The sequence below is a fragment of the Schistocerca serialis genome, chromosome 2 (assembly GCF_023864345.2).
Source record: "Schistocerca serialis cubense isolate TAMUIC-IGC-003099 chromosome 2, iqSchSeri2.2, whole genome shotgun sequence".
Taxonomy (NCBI): Eukaryota; Metazoa; Arthropoda; class Insecta; order Orthoptera; family Acrididae; genus Schistocerca; species Schistocerca serialis.
The window spans coordinates 396,432,897-396,450,979 of NC_064639.1; the positions used below are offsets into that span (position 1 = coordinate 396,432,897).

At 45.4% G+C, this 18,083-nt stretch overlaps 1 pseudogene; it reads right to left on the reverse strand.

The window, feature by feature from the left end:
- Window positions 1-15,391: 15,391 nt before the first annotated feature.
- Window positions 15,392-15,508, reverse strand: LOC126459166 (5S ribosomal RNA; annotated as a pseudogene).
- Between the last annotated feature and the right edge of the window lie 2,575 nt (window positions 15,509-18,083).

Genomic DNA, 18,083 nt, shown 5'->3' on the forward strand with positions numbered 1-18,083 from the left:
TGTCTTCTACACGCACAGACACATTGTTCGAGCGTAAAACAAGTTTATTTTCCTATAGTTCATTTCGACTGTTTTTCTGTAGAAGGATGTCTTAACAGAATGTATGTTTGTTGTATTTACTGTGCATATACCAGGTACATTTCAGGAACCGTGTTGCATTTTGATAGAGTGCAGTTGTATAGCTTATGCATCATTCGAAACAACCAATAGCAGAACACGTCGATAGCTCGCAGTATGGCAACTACAAAATGCGCGAATAAGTTCAATACTATAGGTAAAGGTGTGAAAAAATAATGTAGGTAACACTGTTTCCTGAAACCGGCAGCTTAGACTGAAAAAAAAAAAAAAAACTTACAGTCAACGTAATCTGATGACTCCCGGTGTCTTTCATTTCCAGCTCCGATTTGCATCGGCAGCATACAAAGAAGAGGAACACGACAGTTCCACACTCCGGACAGCAGGCGACAATAGCTGCGCGAGTAGCGCATAGCTGCCAACCTCGTCGAGGGCAACTTCCAATATATCTCACGTATTTTCTCGAGAATGGAAAGAGGTATGTCTCTCCTTCCACCGTTAAAAGCAATTTCAACGTGTTAACTACATTTCGTATGCAGTAACGGTTGGCATAAAATGCACCAAACGTAAACTTGCCCGAGACTATATTGTCGCTGCAAAATTTCAGAAATATGCGCAGTGTCCTACTTTACTTTAATGTATCACAATACACGGGCGATAACGAAAAGGAAACAAGTTCATTATCAAGCTGTAGCATGTGTCCATAAGATGTAGAAAAATAATATTTTCCTATCAGATAGTTTCCTCCAAATCGAATGAGAAGGACTGTATAGATGAGAACACAATCGGATCCTAAAAGAGTGGTTTCTATTTTTAATGGGAAAGGTAAAAGTCTTACTAACAAACTAATTACAGACACAAATGTAGCTTTGCTTCATTTACATAAAAAAATTTCTTTATGCCAACTGGATGACCTGAAATGTCATTCTCCGTCTATCGAGCGATACAAGTTGCGTGAATCGACCAGTACCTCAGTGATTCTGAGTACCCAGAGGGAGGGGGAAGCTTGACGCAACTCGTGCGCCCCGAAGGCAATTCTGTTTGCTTCTGTGTCCCGTCAGAGGAATAGACCTAGGCCAAGCTTGCGCGGACAGCGGTCTTAAAAACTGTAAGTGGGGCAATTTCGCACAGAAGCAGGATGCCATAGCAACTGCTGCTGCGTTACTGAGCCAAACATGCAACACAGGTAAGACCTGAATCAACACGAGTCGGCACACGGCTCAGAAATATTTTTGAACAATGGGTGAGAAATGAAATGAATAAGACACTCTTATCACGAGAAGGGGCAAGTTTGTGAAACATGTGCTTTGAAGAGCAGTAGCAAAGATAGTTTCTGTTGCAAGTGAAGATTACAATTTATTATATTATCCAAAACATTGGACAGGCTAAGATTATGAAGTACGTAGTAAGTGTATGTTACAAAAAGAGAAACATGCAATGGAAGAGGTGGAAGGGCGTCAGACTTATCAAAGTACTACTGACTGTGAACATCTACTAATTTCATGCCGAAACTATTCATAAAGAATTACTTCTCTTCCACTGATAAAACTAGTAGAGTAAACTTTCGAAAGCTTGCATGACTAATGCAGCAGGGATCAAGGTTGCAGCGGAGGTGTGCAGTGAGACGAAATTATTTTCGAACCGAAGAACAAGTATAGCGTGACCTGATTTACACTGTGGGCTTGCTTTCCGAGGCAATGAAAAGAAAACGATACATTAACTGCTAGTTGTGTGCAGTTTTCGAACCAATCTACCAAACTTATGTTTTACAAAGACGAATGAATGAAAATACTGCATCAGAAGGATCATAGAATTAACATACAATTGAGACATGTGTGTCTCAATAATTGACGTACTTCTCTCTGCCACATTCTAGACTTTGACATCTTTTGTCAAGATCACTAATCACGAGCTACGATTGGCACTACAAACTATCCGTACAATAAATAGATGGTAACCAGACATCCTCATTCGAAAAGAAAATTCCTGAAAGAGGAGTATCTTTCTGTTCTATTATCTTTTCTTCTATTAGAAGAAAAGCTTTCATTGAGGAGTTTTTCTAATTCCAGTTTTCAACTTAATAAGAACAATTACCAGTCCGTTCTAGAAAAATTGGGGATAGAAATTGTAGCAGTTCTGGGCTCCTATGAGAGACAAATGTGTATGTGGTAGTCAACAAAGGAGTAGAGCGATTTGATATAAGGTTGATTTTGTTTGTCTATGATTACATTTAACATTCGGTGTAGCCACTTCGCACTATTCAGGCTACAACAACAGTTCGCGGTAAAGGAAAGCATACAGCTACATTACGAGGAGGTTTTCCAGGGATCTTCCCACAGCCGGCAGGTCGCTTGGAATATGTGCCTAAGCCGTGAACTCCTGGGCCGTCAGTCTGAACAAAAGAAAAGTCACGCCCCAGAGAACAACTCCTACAGTGCAGAACCAATAACTGAAAGATGTCGTTCGAAAATGGCGGTCGATTGAGACATGGGCGTCGCAGGAGGATCGTTGCTTTGTTCAGAAGCACTCGGTACCCAAACATGACATGAAAATTACCAGCGCAACTTATTTCCGCGTGAATTTGTTTGGGAGCTGCACAAACTGGTATCAGTAAAAGATAGCGCAAGGAACGAGTTTTTGACGCCAAGTTCCATCGGCTGGAGAACGTACGACGGACGAACGAATGGGAGTAAACCACGATAACTGAAGAACACTTCAGTTCTGTTCGCTTGTGGCCTCGGAGAAGAGCGCTTGACACAGGCGTTAGTGAGGCACTCACCAACTGAGGTGTGACTTACGATCGTCCAACACGCAGGTTGCATGAAATTTGCGAGACGCTAGGTAGATCTTGAGCGAAGTCAAGCTGTGAGGGAGAGGAGAGACGTGCGTGGGTAGCGCAGTCTGTAAGAGCACAGTCCACGGAACGAAACGCGACACACAGTTTTAATCTGCCAGAAATTTTCAAAACAGCACACATTCCTTTGTTTCAGTCAGTCTACAATCACCGTATTAACTAATCGACGGCTGACTGTTTCAAACAATCAAGTAGGCTAACAAACACGATAATTATAAGCCTATAGGAGTAAAAGATTGGTCTTTTGTTTCTAGTATCGCACGCGGGTGTTAAACACTTTAGTCCCATAGAGGGGCACAATTCGCCTAATTTACTGAGTTACGGCACTGTATTATTCTAATTAGCTGGAAGGCTCAGTGGAATTTTCGACAACATGCTCGACACATTGGACATTAGTAACCAGATGAGTATCAAAGGTGGTATCAGTAGAACACCAAAAATGTTCTCGACATCTTGATTTTAGAGGGCAGTGAGTCGCAACTCTACAATTAGACAACATCGCGACGGGCAGTTACTGCTCTTCGCGAGGTAACAGTAACATGAATTGGAACTAGTGTTGCACTTAAGGTGAGCTCTGACCATTATGAAGCGAAAGCCAGGCCATGTGCGAGGTTTCTGCTAGGCTGGTTAACTTTCACGCCCTATCAGTGTGCTCCCTGCATGCAATAGTGTAATTAATGGCATAACTACAATGATGAATGGAACAAAGCTGTGTTTAAAGTTGGACTACTTTGTGTCTTGACGTCACAGAATGGACATTTACGAGTGAATCAAGCAGTGAGGAGACTGTTGGAGTGCACCAAGTAGCGAAATGCAAACGGGTGACAGGACCGTTTTTGTTTCCCATAAGCACCTGACAGCAAAAAGAGTGGGCCAGTGCTGAATACAACCAAAGTAATGTAGTTTTGTTGCAGGTCCTCTAAAAGTCGAAACTCTGTGGGGTACAGTCATTTGATTATACACAATGGTTACCACAAGAGTCCACTAGAGAACACTGCTCAACACAGATACTGTCACCATTTATAATATAATCTCGCCTGGTGGATCTAAAAAGACGATACAAGAAAAGAATAACTATAGGCTTCCTACTCTTTGAGGAATGTGTGAGCTGTCGATTGTGACTGTGTGACATATAGAAAACTTGACCAGCACTGGTGGTGAGGGGGCGAGAGGGGGGGGGGGGAGGCGTGCGTAGGTATCTAAAGTGGTTAAAGCGATTGCACATGACAAGTGGGAAATCCAGGTTTGAGTCCAGGTCTAGCACAAATTTTACCTTTCAGCAAGTAGCTGACACTCATATGTGCTCACCAAGGGTAAATCAATTGCGTAGCTCACTACAAGCCACACATTTCTGTAGTCAATATTAAGTGACGTTTAAGTTGGTGTTAAGAGTGACGTCACTGGACAATGGGTAACTGGAAACGATTTGGAGTCGTGGGTCATGCTATACCCTGCGAAAATCCAGTGGAACAATTTGGATTTGGTCAACGCCTGGAGAACGTTACCTTCCATCATGTGCAGTGCCGATAGTGAAGTATGGAGGACGGGTTGTTTTGTAGGGGGTATTTTGCGTGGTTAGCGTGTGGTCTCTTTATTATCAAAGCCACGGGTAGACAGGCGCTGCTCGTCCTGCATCGGAGACGCCATGACGACACAGCAGCCTGCGTCGTGAGCTGATGACCGGCGCAGCCTAGCAAGCGGCCAGCGAGGTGCGTGGCGGGCTGAGATTCGGTGGCCTTTGCGTTCGCTCTACGCTCTGTAAGCACACCCTGTCTCGACCCCCTCATGGACCCCTTATCCTCATCATCGGCATCCTGAACACTTCCTAACCCCAGATCTGGTGTGTATGCAACATAATCCTCGGCATATTGCTTTTTTCCTACCTTCTTTCTGTGTTCACTCTGGTCCAGTCCTTGCCTCTTTTCTCAGCTCACTCCTTTACACGTTTCAGCCATGGTCTTCCTCTTGGTCGTTTCCTTCTCATCTCCATATCGGTTATCTTCTTCGGAATCCGTTTATTTTCCGTTCTCTTTAGTGTTCATATAGTCTCTGTCCTGCTCGATACCTCTATCCTGCTCTGCAAGGGTACCTCTTTCACTATTGCCCTTACGCTTTCATTCCTGATCCTATTTCTCCTTGTTACTCCGATCCTACTTCTAAGGGACTACATTTCATATATCTGTAAGCCGTTTACATATCTTTTCTTCACTACCGATGTTTCGGATCATAGGTCAGTACTGTGCTGTGCGAGGGATGTACAATAAACAATACAACACTGTTTTTCTGAAAACAAGTTGGTTTTATTCAGGATTCCAATAGAGCACTTTATTATCCAATTTTTCAACATAGGTGCCGTATTGCTGTCACATTGAACCGGAGCCTAACTGAGAGGGACGTATGCCCCCATGGTACCACTGTACTGGTCGACATTGGAGCCAACGGCTTCCTGTATTAATAGCCTCCCCATCATCCACGTAGTGCTTCCCGCGGAGAGCATCCTTCATTGGGGCAAATGACGGAAGTTGGAAGTTGCGAGACCTTACGGTTTCATGGAGAAGGAGAAGTTCGTTTCCATTTTTTTGGCGACTAACACATTAAATGTGCTGAGAGTAGCATACATTTGTGCGGCTGGCCCGCAGGTGGGAGAATGGATAGGTCTGGGCGACCTTGTTGATATGACACCTCGCCCAACGACTCACCGCGTTTTTGTTCACAACCAGTCTCCGCAGACACTCTGCAAGAGCTTATGAATTTCTGCGATGGCCTGGTTGTCTGACAAAGGAAACTCAACGAAAGCGCTCCGCTTGGAACGCACCTCCTTTACAAACGCCATTTTGAAGGCTACGTATGCACCCACTACTTATCTGAATTTCATGAAACTATAGGAGCTGAAGCGAGGGTATTCAACGCTGTCCCACAACAAGCTCCGCATTTTTTTCAATCTAAATTGGCTTTCAACAAAAATGTGTTGCATTACTTACTGAGCGCCCCTCGTAGTATCTTCTACGTATGGTAATTCCTTACTTTTTTGTGGGACGTCTTTGTTCGAAACCAGGCTCCCTACTCTTCGACGGACTGCTTCTCCTGCCTGTGCCCCTTATGCAAAGCGATTCCGCCGGCGCGCCGTCTCCGGTCTCGGCGTTTCTAATTAAGCGGCGCTGCTCTCGTAGTTACGAGCGTACGCGACCGCGATTACCGATCGCGGCTGCCCAGCTGCGACCGCTACACTCATCTGCACCGTCCGCCGACACTGCCGCTATTGGCGCCTTCCGCGAGGTGCAACTCCATGAGGAGAAACGCTCCTTTGGTGCTCTCTGCATCACACAGTTCAGGCTTATTCACACGTCCACCACACTAACAGTTAATGGGAAAGAAACTACTCTATGTACCCAACTTTTATTGCACTGAAGTACAGAAAAAGGCATCAAAGTTTTTTTTCTTTTAACTACTAGAGGTTCTCCTTTTATCTTATCTCAATCTTATACAGGGTGTTACAATAAGGTACGGCCAAACTTTCAGGAAACATTCCTCACACACAAGGAAAGAAAATATGTTATGTGGACATGTGTCCGGAAACGCTTTCTTTCCATGTTAGAGCTCATTTTATTACTTCTCTTCAAATGACATTAATCATGGAATGTAAACACACAGCAACAGAACGTACCAGCGTGACTTCAAACACTTTGTTACAGGAAATGTTCAAAATGTCCTGCGTTAGCGAGGATACATGCATCCACCCTCCGTCGCATGGAATGCCTGATGCGCTGATTCAGCCCTGGAGAATGGCGTATTGTATCACAGCCGTCCACAATACGAGCACGAAGAGTCTCTACATTTGGTACCGGGGTTGCGTAGACAAGAGCTTTCAAATGCCCCCATAAATGAAAGTCAAGAGGGTTGAGGTCAGGAGAGCGTGGAGGCCATGCAATTGGTCCGCCTCTACCAATCCATCGGTCACCGAATCTGTTGTTGAGAAGCGTACGAACACTCTGACTGAAATGTGCAGGAGCTCCAGCGTGCATGAACCACATGTTGTGTCGTACTTGTAAAGGCACATGTTCTAGCAGCACAGGTAGAGTATCCCGTATGAAATCATGATAACGTGCTCCATTGAGCGTAGGTGGAAGAACATACTGACGAAACAAAAATGAGCTCTAACATGGAAATTAAGCGTTTCCGGACACATGTCCACATAACATATTTTCTTTATTTGTGTGTGAGGAATGTTTCCAGGAAGTTTGGCGGTACCTTTTTGTAACACCCTGTATAAAGAGATTTTTTCTTATTTTGCAGCTGGAAAGGGGCTGATAGCGTCAGCGTCATCTAGACATATTTCTCGAGATGAATCTTTAGTCAAAACTAGTGGGCTTGGCAAAACATTTTCTTGGGCTAACGAACCCGAAAACAGTGCATTCAATAGTAAAAGTCGTTCTCGATTATTTTCTGCATCTCATCTTCATCCAATCCCCTACTTCCCCGAGTAGCAGTGCTAGAGGTGCTTCGTCGCAACTGATTTTACTCCATGTGATAACTCCGGTATGTGTCAATCCGAGTAAAAATGTACCAGGCACTTTCGCTGAGATCAAGAGTCCAATGTGAGAGGCCACTTGGTGCTCATGGATGGGGATGTGTTCAAGAAGGCGAATGAGGCGATCTTCGGAGGTGCTTTCCTACAGCCTCGTTTCACAGCTAAGTTGCTGAGCCATTCGCCATCGTGGAACTTGCTGCCATCCGTGACGAGCTTCCTCCGACCAGCTCCTCCCATTTGAAAATGTAGAGGGTGATTCAAAAAGAATACCACAACTTTAAAAATGTGTATTTAATGAAAGAAACATAATATAACCTTCTGTTATACATCATTACAAAGAGTATTTAAAAAGTTTTTTTTTTCACTCAAAAACAAGTTCAGAAATGTTCAATATGGCCCCCTCCAGACACACGAGCAATATCAACCCGATACTCCAACTCGTTCCATACTCTCTGTAGCATATCAGGCGTAACAGTTTGGATAGCTGGTGTTATTTCTCGTTTCAAATCATCAATGGTGGCTGGGAGAGGTGGCCGAAACACCATATCTTTAACATACCCCCATAAGAAAAAATCGCAGGGGGTAAGATCAGGGCTTCTTGGAGGCCAGTGATGACGTGCTCTGTCACGGGCTGCCTGGCGGCCGATCCATCGCCTCGGGTAGTTGACGTTCAGGTAGTTACGGACAGATAAGTGCCAATGTGGTGGCGCTCCATCCTGCTGAAATATGAATTGTTGTGCTTCTTGTTCGAGCTGAGGGAACAGCCAATTCTCTAACATCTCCAGATACTGTAGTCCAGTTACAGTAGCACCTTCGAAGAAAAAGGGACCAAAAACTTTATTGGCTGAAATGGCGATCAAATGTACAACTAAATGAAACTTTATAGCTCCCTTAATTCGCCGACAGATAGTGCTTAGCTCTGCCTTTTGTCGTTGCAGAGTTTTAAATTCCTAAAGTTGTGGTATTCTTTTTGAATCACCCTGTATTATCTGCCTCCATACCGCGTTTGACGCAGTCTTTGAACTGCAACGGGGGCCTTTCAGGCGGTCACTTAGTCAGTGCTGTCACGCTGAGTAGTGAGTGTCAGGAAAGACGGGAGTAGTCCATACGATGTAAGTTTCCTAGCCACCGCAGGCGACGTTCCTTGAGAAATGAAATGATTGTGTGACATGTGTTCGGGGACACCCCATCTGGGGTTACCCAGCTGCCTAGTGCAAGTCTTTACCTGACGCCATTTCACGAGCTGCGCGTTGATGATGATGAAATGCTGATGAGGACAACACACAGCCAGTCCCCGAACGGATAGAGTCTCCGACTCGGCCAGGATTTTATGGTCCATAGGCAGCAACTTAACCAATTGATTACATGTGCTGATAGTGGTGATGGTACTCGGTAACTTCACAGTACTCATAACTACGTCATTTGTCACACGCTCCCTCCATGCTACGCATAAATATTTCATAAGCATCGCATATGAAAGGTGTCGATCTTATGTTTAGCGTAAGATGTCCAGGTGTCAGTACCGTACATGAGAGCGCTCACCAAACACGCTTGACAGACGAGTATTCTTGTGTTCACCGTAAGGTTTCGGTTTTTCCACAGCCTTTACGAAGCCTACTCAAAGCACACTCCTGGAAACTGAAATAAGAACACCGTGAATTCATTGTCCCAGGAAGGGGAAACTTTATTGACACATTCCTGGGGTCGGATACATCACATGATCACACTGACAGAACCATAGGCACATAGACACAGGCAACAGAGCATGCACAATGTCGGCACTAGTACAGTGTATATCCACCTTTCGCAGCAATGCAGGCTGCTATTCTCCCATGGAGACGATCGTAGAGATGCTGGATGTAGTCCTGTGGAACGGCTTGCCATGCCATTTCCACCTGGCGCCTCAGTTGGACCAGCGTTCGTGCTGGACGTGCAGACCGCGTGAGACGACGCTTCATCCAGTCCCAAACATGCTCAATGCGGGACAGATCTGGAGATCTTGCTGGCCAGGGTAGTTGACTTACACCTTCTAGAGCACGTTGGGTGGCACGGGATACATGCGGACGTGCATTGTCCTGTCGTAACAGCAAGTTCCCTTGCCGGTCTAGGAATGGTAGAACGATGGGTTCGATGACGGTTTGGATGTACCGTGCACTATTCAGTGTCCCCTCGACGATCACCAGCGGTGTACGGCCAGTGTAGGAGATCGCTCCCCACACCATGATGCCGGGTGTTGGCCCTGTGTGCCTCGGTCGTATGCAGTCCTGATTGTGGCGCTCACCTGCACGGCGCCAAACACGCATACGACCATCATTGGCACCAAGGCAGAAGCGACTCACATCGCTGAAGACGACACGTCTCCATTCGTCCCTCCATTCACGCCTGTCGCGACACCACTGGAGGCGGGCTGCACGATGTTTGGGCGTGAGCGGAAGACGGCCTAACGGTGTGCGGGACCGTAGCCCAGCTTCATGGAGACGGTTGCGAATGGTCCTCGCCGATACCCCAGGAGCAACAGTGTCCCTAATTTGCTGGGAAGTGGCGGTGCGGTCCCCTACGGCACTGCGTAGGATCCTACGGTCTTGGCGTGCATCCGTGCGTCGCTGCGGTCCGGTCCCAGGTCGACGGGCACGTGCACCTTCCGCCGACCACTGGCGACAACATCGATGTACTGTGGAGACCTCACGCCCCACGTGTTGAGCAATTCGGCGGTACGTCCACCCGGCCTCCCGCATGCCCACTATACGCCCTCGCTCAAAGTCCGTCAACTGCACATACGGTTCACGTCCACGCTGTCGCGGTATGCTACCAGTGTTAAAGACTGCGATGGAGCTACGTATGCCACGGCAAACTGGCTGACACTGACGGCGGCGGCGCACAAATGCTGCGCAGCTAGCGCCATTCGACGGCCAACACCGCGGTTCCTGGTGTGTCCGCTGTGCCGTGCGTGTGATCATTGCTTGTACAGCCCTCTCGCAGTGTCCGGAGCAAGTATGGTGGGTCTGACACACCGGTGTCAATGTGTTCTTTTTTCCATTTCCAGGAGTGTGTATATCCGTCCATACATGCAAGCGGAACATCTGCTCCAGGAAGGGCCAGTACCTAACTGACTGGGGCTGTCCAGCTCGAAGCGGGCTGTTGATAGACACCGCTGGCGCCTGCACTTTATTGTAATTATTTGTAACTTATGAAATCAGGATTCACGTTTTACGAAATAGAGATTATAATGCGAGTAATAATGACCTTTTGAAAATAATTCAGTTTCGAGACCCAGATACTACTGAGCTTCTTCTTTAACCCTTAGAAAATTTCATTTTACCCCTCAGGGGGTTATTACCCCGAGATTGGGAACCATTGAATTAGAGCCAACTGTCTATGCTAGCTCTCGGCATATTGCTCCCATGTCTCTCACGCCAATGGTTCACATTTCTCAAAGCCTTAAAAACTGAGATAAATTGCACGTGCACGCTCCCTGTGCGAGCTATGCAGCGATAACCACTAAAAAGTTCTAGTACTGTTAGACACGTCCAACAGCCGCTACGCACTCGCTATAATTCATCTGTAGTGGTGGCTCTCCCTGCACTTAAAATAAAGAAGATAGGCTCGCATGAGGATGACTTTTAATCAAACACAGTTCACAGGCATAGAAATGTTGGAGTATCTTAATGATCGTGTTCACTCAAAGTGTTTCTGGTTTAACACTTTCCATTTTCGTCAGCATATATAGGGTAAACCAAACTTCGCACACCGTTTCTTTGGCGATACGTACCCTATAACTATAGTTTGTTTTTACACAGAACGAAACAGTTCTTGGTCAGATGCGTCAGAAATATTAAGAGTTATAAGCAGTAGAAAATAAACGGGAGGTTACAGCATAGAAATGATTACGAAAGTTATCAGTGTGATGATATAATTTGCTACAATCGGCAATAACAGCCAGTTTTCATAATTTGTCAGTAATATTTTTTCAATAAAACATCCATCGTCTTCAAAGCAGACGCTGAAAATGATCTCCTTGCAACTTCAAGCATTTAGCGACTACTTGTTAGGTTAGGTTAGTGTTGTTTTAACGTCCCGTCGACAACGAGGTCATTAGAGACGGAGCGCAAGCTCGGGTTAGTGAAGGATGGGGAAGGAAATCGGCCGTGCCCTTTCAAAGGAACCATCCCGGCATTTGCCTGAAACGATTTAGGGAAATCACGGAAAACCTAAATCAGGATGGCTGGAGACGGGATTGAACCGTCGTCCTCCCGAATGCGAGTCCAGTGTGCTAACCACTGCGCCACCTCGCTCGGTGCGGCGACTACTTGTATCATACTTCTTTGAGCCCTTCGCAGCATACATCACTCTCCTGACTTGTTTGATGCACCCCTCCACGAATATCTTTCCCGTGAAAACCTTTAGGCGCCAGAGTAGCACTTGCAACCTAAGTGTTCAATTATGTACTGGATGTATTGCAGTCTCTGTCTTCCTCTACAGCTCCATCTACTATCATGAAATAACATGAAAGTTGAAACTTTCTGGCAGATTAAAACTGTGTGCCGGACCCGAGTTAGAGTCTTGGTCCGGCACAGAGTTTTAATGTCAGGAAGTTTCATATCAGCGCACACTCCGAAAGTTATTCTTTGGTGTCGTAACACATGTTCTGTCATCATGTCCCTTCTTCTTGTCAGTGTTTTCCATATGTTTCTTTCTTCGCCGATTCTGCGGAGAACCTCCTCATTCCTTACCTTACCAGTCAACCTGATTTTCAGCATTCTTCTCTTCCGTTTTATCACTATCCGTGACTTGCTACCATAATGTACTCTGCTCCAAAGATACATTCTCAGCAATTCCTACCCCAAACTAAGGCCTTTGTTTGAAACCAGTAGACTTAGCTTGGCCAGGAATGCCCTCTTTGCCTGTGCTTTTCTTGCCCTCCCTGCTTCGTCCGTCGCTGGTTATTTTGCTTCCAAGTTAGCACAATGCCTTAACTTGATTTCTTACGCTATTTATCTCTCTACATTTCACTGGAAATACCAGCCCATGGGGCAGACGTAGACTGCATGCGCTGTTTGTTTTGTTTGGAAACAATCTTGTCCCATTAACTCACGCTTCCCGTTGTTCAAAACAATAATGGCCATTTTACTCTTCCAAGCAAATTCCGGGATGGTTCCTTTGAAAGGGCGCAGGCGATTTTCTTGCGCTTGTGCTACGTCTCCAGTGACCTCGAAGAAGACGGGACGTTAAACTCAATCTACCTTTCCTGTCTTTTGCTTTACTGTTCGCCCAAAAGCTTGCAGCCCTTACTGCTCCGTTCTGTCTCTAGTTTTGTTGCTGCATGGATAGATTAACTACTGAATATTTGGCTGATATGCACGTCCTGAATGAATTCGTTTAACGCAATGGAAGTGTGCTGCAACAATATCTATACCATATTTTGCAGCCTATACTTCCTACTCCCGTAACTAAATAAATTTGTACCTCGAAAACTTTGAGTCAAATAAAGAGACTACACTAGTCGTAGATGGGTACATCTCATATCTTCCTAAGTGGCATTCAGGGTCGGAATTTGCTTACTGAAAAAACGGTGTACGAGTTTCATTGATGTATAATGAGGTAAAATCCAATAGCTAATGCATCTTTGCCCTAACAAAATGATCTCTCTGGTGATCGTGTAACTCTTTTTTGTTGTATGCGAAATAATATCTACAAGCAGTTAAGGGGAATGGTGAGGGGGGGGGGGGGGGGGGGAGGAAACTGGTTCTACTAGAGCTGGGCATAACTATAGGGGGCAGACAAATAAAACCGAACACGCACCGCAGAGGGCCCATGGGGTGGTTCCATTCAAAAGTAATCACAGCACTTGCACGTCTGACTGAAACGGGCTTCCACGCATGTCTTTCTTCAAGTCACCAAAGATGTGAAAGCCACACGGTGGACGATACGGACTGTACGGAAGATGTTGCAGTGTTTTCTAACGAAGTCGCTGAAGCGTAGCCTCTGTGAGATTGACAGTGTGGAGGTGGGCATTATCGTGAAACAGGATGATTACATCCGACAGCATTCCTGGCCGTTTCGGCCTTATGGCGCGTCGTAGTTCCTTCATAGCGCTGTGCATTGATTCCAGTTCTACGCTCGAGGAACTCGACGAGCAGAGGGTCCCTGCAGTCGAAGAAGACCGGAATTGTGTGAAAAGTTTTGGATTTCTTTAGTGAGGGAGAGATAGGATGTTTCCACCGTTCGCTTTGCCATTTGTACTCGGGCACTAAATAGTTGCACCACGTGAAGTGGACGTCGGTCTCAAGTGGACGAGGAAGTGCAGGAGTGGGTGTGGTTGTGGATGTGTCACTAGCCGAACGTCCTCTACTAGACTAAAATTGACCGTGTCGTCTCTCAGTGGGACAAATGTATTAACGTGTGTAGTGATTTCTTTTGAATGTCACCATTCCGTGGGCTCGTTGTAGCGGGTGTTCGGTTTTCATTTCACTGCAGCTCATACGTAATGAGATTCTGCCAGTGTCATAAGACCACTCAGCCGTAACGTATCGCGAATGTGACGCCTACATTTCCCTGTTTCTAGTCGCGGTTATGCGACAGCAATTCTGCCTCTTCTGTTTGTGTGAGACCAGTCCCATCTCAGCAGACTGAAAAAAGGTAGATTAGGTTTTAAGGTTCAGTCGATGAGACGGATCACCAGCTTGCAAAGGATGGGATAGGAACCACCGAAACATTCGCCGCGAGCGGTTTGGAGACGTCACAGAAAATCTGAATGGCCAGAAGGAGATTTGAACCCCCCGAACCCCGTGAATCAGGTTGAAGGAAGCACGCAGCCGTCTCTGTTCATGGCACTCCGTTCTCCTCAATAACTTCATGAAAAATTAACTCTTAGGTCTACCTATATATCTAGATCGATACTCCGCAAGACACAATAAGGTAAATGACGAAGAAACAGGACTTGGGGTCAGGTGAATAAAGGGTTTGCAAGAGTAGATTTAATAAAGAATAAGAAAATAGGACTGCGGGTAATCTACTATGAACAACATAGTGAACGCGTTATCGTAGCCAAAACAGACAGAGTAGTAGAAGTGCCAACTGGCTCCGCAGATGATGAAGAGATTGAAGAGATATATGACGAGATAAAAGAAATTGTTATAGTTAAGGGAGACGAAAATTTAATTGTGATGGGGGATGGGAATTCGGTAGTGGGAAGAGGAAGAGAAAGAAAAATAGTTGGTGTATACGGACTGGGGGAAAGGAATGATATAGGTAGCCGCCGGTAGAATTTTGCACACAGCGTAATTTAACCATTGCCAACTTTTGGTTTAAGAACCACGAAAGAAAACTGTATGCGTGAAAGAGACATGGAGACACCCGAAGGTTGATTATATAATGGTAAGACAGAGATTTCGAAACCCGAATTTAATTTATAAAGGATTTCCAGAGGCAGATGTGCACTCTGACCACAATTTATTGGTTATGAGTTGTACATTAAAACTGAAGAAATTTGCAGAGAAGGCAGGGAATTAAGAAGATGAGACATGGATACATTGAAACAGCGAGAGATCATTGAGAGTTTCACAGAGAGCATCAGGCACCAACTGACTAGAACAGGAGAAAGGAATACAGCAGTAGAGTGGGTAATTTTTGAGGGATGAAATACTGAAGGCAGTAGAGGAGCAAATAGGTAAAAACATAACGTCTAGTAGAAATCCTTCATATCTTAGAAGATATTGCATTTAACCAATGAAAAACCCTCCGTCTTCAGGCCACAAGTGGCCCATCGGGACCATCCGACCGCCGTGTCATCCTCAGCTGAGGATGCGAATAGGAGGGGCGTGTGGTCAGCACACCGCTCTCCCGGTCGTTATGATGGTTTTCTGTGACCGGAGCCGCTACTATTCGGTCGAGTAGCTCCTCAATTGGCATCACGAGGCTGAGTGCACCCCGAAAAATGGCAACAGCACATGGCGGCTGGATGGTCACCCATCCAAGTGCCGGCCACGCCCGACAGCGCTTAACTTCGGTGATCTCACGGGAACCGGTGTATACACTGCGGCAAGGCCGTTGTCTAACCAATGAGAGAAGGATTCCATTTGGTGTGCAAGATATATGAGACAGGCGAAATACCCTCAAACTTCAAGAAGAATGTCATAGTTTCAATTCCAAATAGCATGTGCTGACAGATGTGAACATTGCCGAAGTGTCAATTCCATAAGTCATGGCTGCAAAATAGGAACACGAATTCTTTGCAGAAGAATGGAAAAACTGATAGAAGTCGACTTCAACAACGATCAGATTGGATTCCGGAGAAATATAGGGACACGCGAGCCAATACTGACCCTGCGACTTCTCTTAGGAGATAGGTTAAGAAAAAGCAAACCTGCGTTTATAGCATTTGGAGACTTAGTGAAACACTGAAATTTTGGAGATAGCAGAGCTGAAATACAGGGAGTGAAAAGCTGTTTAAAACTTGTACTGAAACCAAATGGCAGGTATAAGAGCCGAGGGGCATGAAAGGGAAGTAGTAGGGACTGAGACACGGTTGTAGCAAATCTCCAGCATTATTCAATCTGTACACTGAAGCAGTGAAGGAAATCAAAGAAAAATTTGGAGTAGGAATTACAGCTTAGGAAGAAGAAATAAAAGCTTCGAGGTTTGCCGATGACATTGTAATTCTGTCAGAGGAGGAGGAGATTAGTGTTTAACGTCCCGTCGACAACGAGGTCATAGAGACGGAGCGCAAGCTCGGGTGAGGGAAGGATGGGGAAGGAAATCGGCCGTGCCCTTTCAAAGGAACCATCCCGGCATTTGCCTGAAGCGATTTAGGGAAATCACGGAAAACCTAAATCAGGATGGCCGGAGACGGGATTGAACCGTCGTCCTCCCGAATGCGAGTCCAGTGTGTTAACCACTGCGCCACCTCGCTCGGTAATTCTGTCAGAGACAGCCAAGGACTTTGAAGAGCAGTTGAATGAATTGGATAGTATCTTGAAAGGAGGATATAAGGTGAACATCAACAGAATCAAAACAAAGATAGTGGAATGTAGTCGAATTAAACCACGTGATGTTAAGGAAAACAGACAAGAAAACGAGATAATAAAAGTAGTAGATGAGTTTTGTTATTTGGGCAGCAATGGCAGTGACGATGATCTAACTAGAGAGGATATAGAATGTAGACTGACAATTATAAGAAAGTTTTCCGAAAAAGAGAAATTTGTTAATATGGTAATACAGATTTAAGTGTTACGAAGTCTTTTCTGATGGTATTTTTTTGGAGTGTAGCCTTGTACGGAGGTGAAACATGAAAACAGTTTAGACAAGAAGCGAATAGTGGCTTCTGAAATGTGATGCTACAGAAGAATGCTGAAGATCAGATGGGTAGATCGCGTAACTAATGGGAAGATACTGAGTAGAATTGGGGAAACAAGAAATTTGTGGCATACCGTTACTAAAAGAAGGGATTCGTTGATAGGACACATTCTGAGACATGAACGAATCACCAGTTCAGCATTGGAGGAAAATGGGTGGAGGGCGATGGAGGGGGGGGGGGGGGGGGGGGTTAAAACCACTGAGGAAGACCAAGAGATGTATATGGACGCGTATTCACCCAGATGTTGGTTGTAATAGTAATTCTGAGATGAAGAGGCTTGCACACGATGCAGTAGCATTGAGAGCTGCATCAAACCTGTCTTCGGATTGAAGATCACTGTGCTCAAGATGTTCATCACTTACATTGTAATTTTCCTCTACTAATATACTCCACAAGCCACCGTATGGTGCACGGGGGGGGGGGGGGGGGGGTAATTAATACCACTACTAGTCATTTCCGCTCCTGTTCCACTAGCAAACAAAGCGACGGCAAAACGACTTACTGTGTGTTTCCGTACGAACATTGTCTTTCCTCCAGGGATTCCCATTTAAATTCCCGAAGCATCTCCGTAAGATCTGCGTATGGATCGAACCTACGGGTAACAAATCTAGCAGCTCGCCTTTTAATTGCTTCGTTGTCTTCCTTTAATCCGACGGAGTGGAGAGCCCACACACTGGAGCAGTACTCAAGAATGAATCTCAGTGTTTTATACGCAGCTTCCGAGAGAAATGAAACACAATTTCCCAAAATTCTCTCTTTAAACCAAAGTCGAGCATTCGCCGTCCCTACGACAGTCCTCACATTCCATTTTATATCATTCTGCAACATTATGCCCAGGTATTTCATTGACGTGACTCTGCCAGTAGCTCACTACTCATGCCGTAATCGAATATTTTCAGATTCGTTTTCCTACTCATCCGCACTAAATTACATTTTTGTGCATAGAGAACGAGCTCCACTTCTTGACTCCAAAAGGAAACTTTGTCTAAGACATCTTGCATCCTCCTACAGCCATTCGAGGCCGTACACTGTAGCATCACCAGCAGACAGCTTCAGATTGCTACCCACTTTGCCTGTCAGATTATTTATGTGTACATACAATAAGAACGGTGCTATCACAAAACTGTATCGTTCTTCCTCTTTGTTAAACGGAATTACGTTTGTCCACATTTAAAAAGACCTACCACTCATTGCGCCGAGTTGAAATTTTCTCCAAGTTTCCCTCTAATTCGTTACGGTCGTCCAACGATGATACTGTCCTTTACACCACTGCA